Below are 11,001 nucleotides of genomic sequence, written 5' to 3'. Positions count from 1 at the left end.
TTCTGCTTCTGAAGATATCCTACTCACACAAGCTGCTAGGTATGAGATTTCATCCTGGAAAAATTGGATTTGGCTGAATTCCCTTTGCATTTGGCAGCGAGGAGATTCCAATGAATTCTGGTCAGGGATCGCCCAAAGGTATCACAGTGGCTTAATGATTAGCACTGCTGCCTCACAGCACCAGGAACTTGGTTTCAATTTCAGAAACGGGTGACTATTTATGTGGAGTTTCCATCCTCTCCCCTTGACTATGTGAGCTTCCAATGCGTGCTCCAGTTTCCTCCCAAAGTCCAAAGCTCAGCTGGTTAGGTGGATTGGTCGTGCTAAATTGTCCGTAGTGTTCAGGGGTTTCTCAGTTAGGTGCATTGGTCGGGATAAATGCAAAGGAGCGGGCCTGGGAAGGGTACTCTCTGGAAGGTTGGTATGCACCTTTTGGGCGGAAGATTATGTTTCCACACTGCAGGGATTCTATAAGAATGGTAACGATGACTGTAAAGTTTTTTTAAGCTCGCACACATTTCTGTGATGAGTAACAATGAAGGAGCGAGAGTGCAATAGGCCATTCCTTCTCGGGCAGATTACATTTTCTCCCTCTCTGAGCTGATTCACACAGTAATGTCATCTTCTCCCAAACTGGACTATATGAGGTCTCCTTGTATATTGTCCAAACTTCCTTGTACATTGTCCAAACTATGTCTCCATCACATTCCCTGTTCTATGTCGGTGCATCATTGCTGCTGTCATACACAGAGCCATACATTCAGCAGAAAATGGTCTCGATCGATTTGAAATATATTTATATGCCCCTGCGTCATTAAAAATATAAAATGTTTAATGTATTCAGACTACTTGTGTCAAAATGAAAACTTTTTTATCAAATACAGAAATTGCTGGAAAAGCTCAACAGGCCTGTCAGTACCCAGATGCCTTTTACATTTAGTTTTGGGTAAAACCGTGACTACTCACCTTATCCATGACCATTCTGATTTTATAAACCTTTACGGCTGCAAAATGTGACTCTAATCAACAAGAATAGCTGTGTTTTCAGTCATTCCGGGCCTAAATTCGGCACTTCAATGCTGACACCTCTTCCTTCTCCATCAAGACACAATTCTAAATCAATTTTAATCAGTTTGTTCAGATGTATCATGAGACACTTCTGTGGGATTTACACCTCGACATTTGTTCCCGGAAGTAGGGACACGAGCACCACTCGGCAATATCCATAAAGCTGTCACAGTGTTCTCCTGTGCGTTTGTTCATCAGACTGTCCTGACATGATGTGACATACCTCTGCAACAGGCAGGACTTGAATCCAGACCTACTAGTCCAGAGCTAGGAACACTACCACACAATTTCAGTATTTAGAATCAAATCTAGAGCTCTGGCTCAGAGGCAGGGACACTACCAAATACACTACCATACCCAGATTTTGGGTCATATTTTAGTGCCTGCTTTCAGCTTTGTGTGGATTTATTATAATCAGGTTGCCATTACTGAGCTACACAAAACACTTTGTATTATTAAACAAATGCAAGATATTTGTCTTTAGGGTATTTTTGCATGTGATGTGCATCGAAGTTAACTATGAACATGTTTAATCGCTTTTGTCTGTAGTCTGCAATATTAGGGAAAGAAATCCTACACACACACACTGCACAATGAAGGGTCTGAAACAGATATATATTACTAAACACCAGAGACAGAGAAATACCATAATTTCTGGTCCCAAAACACCGATCAGTATTACCCAAATCACATGTGTCTGCCCTCTGCCTGTAACCGTGAAATGATACCTGGCTGCTGAATTGTGTCCAGCCTCCCCTTCCCACTCCACTGACTGTGTCTGCAATCTGTCCCTCCTTCCCCTTACCACACAAGGCAACCCAAGATCAGGGTACTTGTGAAAATCATGGCTGGAGTGTGCAGGCCTCCTGGAGAGGGGGAGGGAATTTTAACATTAAACGGGGAAGGTGAGGACATAGCAATAAAACTCAATGGGCTGAGGAGTGGCAGATGGAGTTTAGTTTGGTTTAATGCGAGGTATTGGATTTGGTAAATCAAACAAGAGCAGGGCGTATACAATGGAAAACAGGGCCTTTGGCAGAGTTGTAGGACAGTGACCGTACCTGTCAGGTACAATTCTTTCAAATTTGCATCTCATATCGATGATGTGGTCAAAAATATGTTCAGCACACTTTTCTTCATTGGTCAGACCTTTGAGTATCAGAATTGGGATGTCATATTGAGGTTGTACAGGACATTGGTAAGACCTCTTCTGGAATACTGTGTACAGTCTGGTCACCCTGCCCGCTCATTCCATAGCCACACCACCCTCTGGATGAAAAAACTGCCCGTTAGGTCACTTGTAAATGTTTCACCTCTCACTTTAAAACTGTGTCCTCTTGTGTTGCACTCCTGAACCTTTAGAAAATACGTTGACTATTCACTTTGATATTATTTACCTTCATATTATTAAGCTGGAGAGGGTATAGAAGAGATTAACCTGGATGTTGCTGGGAAAGGAGGGACTGATTATAAGGAGAGGCTGGATTGACTGGGACTCTTTTCACTGGAGAGTAAGATTAAGGGTTAACTTTGCAGTGGTTTATAAAATCATAGTGTGTACAAATAAGCCGAGGGGCTGAAGTCTTTTCCCTATAGCCGGGCGTTCAAGACTGAGGGTTATTGTAAGGTGCGAGAAAAAGATTTACAAACGACATGAGAGGAAATTATTTTCGACAAAAGCTGGCTTGTGTGTGCAATGAACTTCCAGAGGAAGTGATGAAAGCAGGAACAGTTACAACGTTTAAATGACATTTAGATCACTCCATGGATAAGACATCAGTTTGAATGGTGCTGTGAGCAACTGCTCTCTCCCTCCCCCTCTCTGAATGAATCCATGTTGGTTTTCAACCACTGCCAATGCCTGTGCAGTGGCGTGGGGAGGCCAGCAGAGTGTGGCATTGCATCACTTTAAGCACCACAGAGACTGCCAGACCTGCCCCACACACAGACACACAGATACATACACAGCAATTATTAGGACACGGCGTGAAGCTCATCAGGTAATTTATACTAAACATTAATAAATACTCAACTCACTTCATAAACTGCTAAAATATGAGGGACAGAGAATTCCCAAATTCTACTGTTTAAATAAAAACATCAATTTATTTTTTTAACACTGAAAGTGAACATTTTAAATCAACCATTCGCAACTCTTTTGCTTTAACTGCTTATTAGCCGACTCCAGCTCTATCCTCTCATATCACAGGTGCTTGGAAGGTCTCAGTTCAGAACAGCATTCACCCTCTCTTAAACGTACAGTACACGCTTTCAACTTCATAACATTAATACCTTGATGTCAATAAAGTTCAGTGGAGCCAATCCGGATTTCTCTCGCTCTATGGTTTGTCAATATTTCATTTACTCCATCTGGTTTGCATCAGGAATTTTGCTGCTCCATTGACAATATGTCATAATTCGACTCCGTCCGTAGAAATATAGCGGTATTTCACTGGCTCACACTCATGAATGGGGCAGGATTTCTGTTGTTTCATGTGACTGTGATGCGATGACATTCTCTGTGTTTGTAGATGGCACCAAATCTGAAAGAATTGTAAAGTCTATGGAGGACAGTGTGGAACTCTAACAGGGCAATCACACGTTGGTGTAGTGTTCAGGTGTCCGGCAGCTGGGGATCACTGCAGAGCAGTGTGAGGTGATGTATTTTGGTAGGAAGGACATTGCAAGATAATATAAAACAGGCTATACCATTATAAAGGGGGTGCAGGAGCAGAGGGTCCTGGTTGTATATGAGCACCGATTGTTGAAGATGTCACGACAGGTGAGGAGAGCAGTAAATCTCACAGATTACTTTCAGTATCTCAGCTGTTTACAAAAGGAGGTGTGGGAGGGAGACTCCGTGCTCCCTTCCTGGGAGCTGGTGGTGACGATGTGATGTGAGACCACCCTCCTGCCCACCGAGACCGTGAGGATTCCATTTGTACCAGCTCGACACATCAGGGCCACGGCTTCTTAGTAGTGCCAGGGGCAAAGGGAGTTTCCAGTGGGTGTAAAGTGAGAACTGCCCTTCACTGAACATTGCTCCTTACTCGGTTGGTGGGACGTGGATGTTTCAGAATCTCCACACAAGGCGTCCTGGTCCTCTCCGGCTCGTACCAGGGCCCTCCCCACGTGGCGGGGGGGGGGGGGGTGAGGGAACGGGTATCAGGCACTCCACCACCTGGCTTGACCCTTTCTGTCCTATTCCAGGCTGTTTCTCCTGGAATGGAAGAAAGGGAGGGAGTGAGAGGGTGGCCTTGCTGTTAGTGCTGCTGTAGGCGGCTCGGGGATATGGTGAGGTGTCCGGAGGGAGTCAGTCGACAGTATTGTATCCATGCAGTGTTATTAGTGTCGGGGAGAGAGAGAGAGAGAGAGAGAAAGAGGAAGGTGCTGCATGCAGCAGTGAGAGTGGTGGAGCACATTCGGGGGTAGATGCTATAAAAGATATGCAGTGAGTTTGATGGAGCAGCGAGAATACGGTGACCCTTACTCTGACAGAGCAGGGAAGGTTATTGAATCTTGTCCGTATTGCTGGACATTTCCTCAGACCGCAGATACTGCACTGAGTTGGGTGGGGAGTTCAGACCATGCTCGGTGGGTCTGGTGTTGTGGTCCCCCTCTGTAATAGCCCATTCACCGGAACCTCGGTGCCCCTATCGACAAACCGTGGTGTAATTGCCTCTTATCTGACATACTCGGGATAAAATGTGCAGTGCAGTTCCAAACTAAGAAAGTTCAACCAGGTGCCCATTGGCCGTTTAAAGATGGCACCAGGTCCAGGGTTCACGGATAATCCAGGGGTATCGGGCGATGGTGAGTACCTCCAGTCATGATTGGTGGGAGAATCGGGCTGGTATCGAATGAGAGGGACACCCTGGCGTGCGTAGGTAATGAGGTGAGTTTGTTACGATAGCACCAGGAAACTAGCTCGGCGTCATGCAGACAATCTCTCTGTCACATTCATTGAAGTCAGGCTCATGTTACAGGATGCTATCGAAGCGTCTACATTTCAGCATTCTGAAACCTGGGATCACACCCTTCCATGACACTGTCTCTTAGACTCCCCCCTCTGTCTGTTTCCAAAACCCCTCCCATGTGGTGATATTTAAACTGATTCCGCTGCCATCTCTCTCTTTCACTGATGTTCACACCTACAGCAGCCCCTTCTTTTGGCACAATGGAGATATGGAGTTGTAAGTGGATGGGAGGAATACATCCTATCACTTCCAGCATGGGATGCTAGTTTCCCCACACTGTGCATTGATCGAATGCAGTGTTACTGAGCAATGCAGTGGGGTGGGCTGCACAGCTTTACATGCTGGGAGGGTAACTGCTCCTGGGTTACAGATCAATGCACTGGGGTGGTGTACACAGCCCTACATGCTGGGAGGGTAACTGCTACTGGTTTACAGATCAATGCACTGGGGTGGGGTACACAGTCCTACATGCTGGGAGGGTAACTGCTCCTGGGTTACAGATCAATGCACTGGGGTGGTGTACACAGCCCTCCATGCTGGGAAGGTAATTGATCCAGGTTTACAGATCAATGTACTGGGGTGGTGTACACAAATCTACATTTAGGGAGGGTAACAGCTCCTGGTATACAGATCAATGCACTTGGGTGGTGTACACAGTCTCTCATGGTGGGGGAGGGGGGAGGGTAACTGCTCCAGGTTTACAGATTAATTCAGGGGTGATCACTGCACAGTTCGCTCTACTGTTCAGACTATCTAGCTGAGGTTTATAAATAATACAATGATGTGGTTTGTGTAGCTCCTTATGCTGGATGTATATTTGTTTCAGGTTCACACATTCGTGCCCTGCTGTGGTCTGCACTTCTCCCGGTGCTGGACATAAATCTAATCCGGGCTTATAGATCAATGCACTGCTATTGTCTGCACAGCTCACCGTACTGGATAGATATCTCGCCCTGGTTTATAGATCAATGCACTGCCGTGTTCTGCACTTCCCCCAGTGCTAGACAGACATCTAGTTTGCGGTTATAGATCAATGCACTGCTGTGGTCTGCACAGCTCCCCGTGCTGGAAAGATATCTAGCTAAGGTTTATATATTAATGCACTGCTGTGGTCTGCACTTCTCCAGGTGCTGGATAGATATCTAGTCCGGATTTATATATGCTGTGATCTGCACAGCTCACCGCGCTGGTCAAATTTATGGTCTGAGCTTATAGATCAATGCCCTGATCTGATCTGCGCAGTGTTCCACTCTGGACAGGTTGCTTGCTTCTATTGACCAGTGCAAAGGATGAATCTGGACAGATTGCTGGGTTTGACTGAGCAGTGCACAGGTCTGGTCAACACAGTGTTTCGCGGTGAATATATATCTCCTCTGAGTTGATGGTGTCGGAACTGGTTCTGTGAGGTGGATTGAGAATGTGTTATATCTAAACCTTTCAGCTGATCTGGCAATGCCTTTAGTTCCCATTCCTGAGATTGGACCCTCCACCTCTCACCCCATTAATATTACAGTGTGTCCAGGCACAGTACGTCACGTTGGCGGGGTGGGTAGGGGGGGAAAAGTGATGGACAGGTCAAGGAATTCCCCGGAACGTTCTGTCCCCAACATTCTGTCACTCACATTCCCCGGAACGTTCTATCCCCGACATTCTATAACTGACATTCCCCGGAAAGTTCTGTCCCTGACATTGTTTGTGAACGGCCGGACGTCAGTAATTTGAACAAACGATAAGATCCCGAGGGAAGTGATCCCGTTCCAGGGAGAAGGAGACACTGTTCCGAATGCCCCTCAGGTAGTTAAAGGGGTGAACACGTTTTCCCTGCGTTTACATTTCTTCCCGACTCAGGATCGAGCACAATTTAGACCAAAATACAGAAATTCCCAAATTCGGTTTGTCTTCAGGAAACTGGGAGAGAATCCTTCAGGACAGCAACGTTTCCACCCTCCGTATGAGGAACTGGGAAGGAGTGACCTGTGTCTACTCTCGAGTGATCGAGTGTGTGGGAATGTTCTAGAAACCATCTGTCCTTATGGATGTGTCTCTGTGTGTTGGGGAAGGGAGGGTTTCTTGTGGTTTATGTCACATTTTTGTCAGTAATTCAGACCTTCCCATTTGTTATTCCAGCTCCAATTATTTTAATAAATCCCTGAATACAGGGACACATTTGAAAATCTCACTGGTTCCCCGATCAAACGGGTCCCTTTGCCTCCAGGCTGATGGATAATGGGTTTGTTTTCCTTCCTCACAGTTAACGTAGTGACCATCTACGTCCTGCTTTATAAAGATTGTGGATTGTCTCCATGTGTCAGACGTTACCTGGGGGCCATGGCAGTGGCGGATCTCCTGGTCATTATCCTCGACCTGATACTGAGACACATTCCCATTGTTTATCGGGAACAGTTTTATTTCCTGAAAGAATCCGTCCCCGTGTGTAATATTCACGCTGTCCTGCTTTATGCAGCCACTGACTGCTCTGTCTGGTTCACCGTCACTTTCACCTTTGATCGGTTTGTGGCCATTTGTTGCCAGAAGCTGAAAAGTAAATTTTGCAGTGAGAAAACGGCGGCTGTGGTTCTGGGAGCAGTGACCGTGCTGAGCTGTTTAAAGAACATTTCCTGGTATTTTATGCTCACGGCTCGGTATTACCTGTGGAACCTCCCCTGGTTTTGTGATGTAACAGACAGTGTTCGTTACTCCAGTGTCTGGGTCACAATCGAGTTCCTCCACCACATTCTAACCGCGTGTGTCCCATTTCTCCTGATTCTGCTGCTCAATGTTCTCACCGTCAGACACATTTTAGTGACCAGCAAAGCCCGCAGGAGACTCCGCGCTCACACCAATGGGGACACTCAGTCTGACACAGAAATGAGAAAACGAAAAAAATCCATCATTTTGCTGTTTGTGATCTCGGCCAATTTCATCCTGTTGTGGCCAACGTTAATACTGTATTCTATATGGAGACGGATGTGGTATTTTCAGTATGAGTCTGTGTATCTCCATCACTTTGTGCGGGAATTGGGCTTCATGCTGCAGCTACTCAGTTGCTGCACAAACACCGCGATTTATGCCGTGACCCAGACTAAGTTCAGGCAGCAGCTGAAGAATGTGCTGAAATATCCCTTCACCCAAATCCATGCATCCACCAAATTCCCTCATTAATCAATCCATCCGGGATTTTCTCATTTCAGTTCTGTGTTTCAGCGATGGAGCAGCCTGTCGCTATGGTAACAGACTGAGGGTAGCGCTGGTTTGTCCCACAGGGGGGGTTCCAGGGAAACATTTCAATGCTTCTCACAACTCAGGGGCCAGTGAGAAAAGGCACCATCCCACTGACTGTACCCATCACTTCCCTTTGTAAACATTAAAAATGTTGATTAAAGCGTGCCAAGCAGCAGAGTGACCGATGTTGTTGTTTGTCTTTGTGTTGGAGAAGCTGAGCTGGAGAGAGACAGACTCAGCCCCAAGTCCAGGTCCTCAGGGAAGGAGAGGTCATCGCACCCTGAGCTCAGGAGCTGAGTCTAACTCCCTCTGTCCCCCCGACTTCAACCTGGCCTCTCCATTACCTCTCCCCTACTCTTTCTCCTCAATTCTCTCTCTCTCTTTCAGCACACACTCTCTTTCTCAACCCTCTCCCTCATTCCCCTCTCTCTCTCACACATACACACACCCAACCCCGGTTTCTCCACCTGCCTCCACTCTTCCCTCTCCCCCTCTCTCTCTCTCTCATACCGTCTCTGTTTCCCTCCCTCAATTCCATCTCTACCCTATTTTCCCCACCTCCCACATCTCACACCCACTCCCAACACGCAGCGTCACCCCCAAACACCCCCAGTCTCTGGGTCAGAGGGAGAGGCAAGGACCAGGGAGACAGAGTATGTCAGAGAGAGAGGGAAGGAGAGACAGGAGGGAGAGAGATTCAGTCAGAGGGAAAGAGGGAGGTGGGAAGAGAGAGACACCGAGGGAGGTGGAGACCGACAAGCGGGAGAGAGAGAGAGAGAGAGAGTTAGGGTGAGGGAGAGAGAGAGAGAGACACTGGAGGACATAATGAGAGAGGGGGCGAGAGAGAGAGAGAGAGAGAGACTGAGAGAGGGGCGAGGGAGGGCGAAGAGAGAAAACGAGACAGAGAGAGAGGGCGCGACGAGAGAGAGAGGGGGCAATATAGATAGTGGAGACGAGAGAGAGAGAAAAAACAAGACAGAGAGAGAGAATGAGGGGGCGAGAGGGAAACAGGGGTTGGGAGATGGGGCAAGAGAAAGCAGGATGGCTAGAGAGAGATAGAGGAGGGAAGAGATAGACATAGAGGTGCAAACAGATAGAGGGTCGAGAGAGGGAGATGAGAGGGAGGGAGAGAGAGAGAGAGACTGGATGAGAGAGAGCTCGGGCGAGAGAGAGAGAGAGAGATGGTGAGAGAGAGGAAGGGCACAAAGGAGAGAGGGGTGTATGAGAGGGCGCGGGAGGGGGGAGAGAAAGAGGGAGGCGTTGAGAGAGCGAGGGAGGTGGGTGAGAGAGAGAGGGTGGAGGGCGTGAGAGAGAGGGAGGGGGTGTGAGAGAGAGAGAGGGGAGAGGGGCGAGAGAGAGGGAGAGGTGGCGTGAGTGAAATGGAGGGGGTGCGAGAGAGAGGGAGGTGCAAGATATATAGAGAGGGAGAGGGTGAGAGAGAGAAGGAGGGCGATGGAAAGAGAGAGGCAGGGGGCGAGAGAGAGAGAGATGGAGGGGCGAGAGAGAGAGGGAGGGGGCGAGAGAGAGAGAGGCAGGGGGCGAGAGAGAGAGGCAGAGGACGAGAGGGAGAGAGAGATGGAGGGGGTGAGAGAGTGAGAGGGGAGGGGGCGAGAGAGAGAGGGAGGGCGTGAGAGAGAGAGGTATGGGGCGATAGAGAGAGGGAAGGGGCTAGAGAGAGAGAGGAAGGGGGCGAGAGAGAGAGGGTGGGGGGGCGAGAGAGAGAGCGAGGGGGCGAGGGCGAGAGGCAGGGGGCGAGAGAGAGAGAGAGATGGAGGGGGTGAGCGAGAGAGGGAGGGAGGGGGCGAGAGAGAGAGGGAGTGGGCGAGAGAGAGGGGGGGCGAGAGAGAGGGGGGAGAGAACGAGAGAATGGGGGTGAGAGAAAGACAGATGGAGAGGGTGAGAGAGAGATGGAGAGGGGGAGAGAGAGAGAGAGATGGAGAGGGTGAGAGAGAGAGAGGCAGGGGGCGAGAGAGAGAGGCAGGGGGTGAGAGAGAGTTGGAGGTGGCGAGACAGAAAGGAGGGAGGGGACGAGAGAGAGAGAGGGAGGAGAGCTAGAGAGAGAGAGGGAGAGGGGAGAGAGAGGGAGGGGAGGGCGAGAGAGAGAGGGAGGGGGCAAGAGAGAGAGGCAGGGGGCAAGATAGAGAGATGGATGGGGGAGAGAGAGAGGGAGGGGCGAGAGACAGAGGCAGGGGGTGAGACAGAGAGGCAGGGGACGAGAGAGAGTGAGATGGAGGGGGCGAGAGAGAGAGGGACGGAGCGAGCGAGAGAGGGAGGGGGCGATAGAGAGAGGGAGTGGGTGAGAGAAAGAGGGAGGGGCGAGAGAGAGAGAGGGAAGTTACGAGAGAGAGAGGGGAAGATGAGTGAGAGACAGAGGAAGGGTGCGAGAGAGAGAGGGAGGGGACGAGATGGAGTGGGAGGGGGGTGAGAGACAGAGGGAGGGGTGTGATAGAGAGGGTGAGGGCGGAAGTGTGAGGGAGGGCGTGAGAGAGAGGGAGGGGGTGAGAGAGAGAGGGAGAGGTTGAGATAGAGGGGAGGGGGGTGCGAGTGAGAGAGAGTGGGTGTGAGAGAGAGGGAGGCACGGGGCAAGAAAGAGAGGCAGGAGGCGAGATAGAGAGTGATGGAGGGGGCGAGAGAGAGAGGGATGGAACGAGAGAGAGAGGGAGGGCGCTAGAGAGAGAAAGGGAGGGGGAGAGAGAGGGAGGGGGGCGAGAGAGAGAGAGAAAAGAAGTTGGTG

This window comes from Chiloscyllium punctatum, chromosome 28 (genome assembly GCF_047496795.1).
Source record: "Chiloscyllium punctatum isolate Juve2018m chromosome 28, sChiPun1.3, whole genome shotgun sequence".
Lineage (NCBI taxonomy): Eukaryota > Metazoa > Chordata > Chondrichthyes > Orectolobiformes > Hemiscylliidae > Chiloscyllium > Chiloscyllium punctatum.
The sequence above is the reverse complement of the archived record's forward strand: the minus strand, read 5'-3'. Positions refer to the sequence as shown.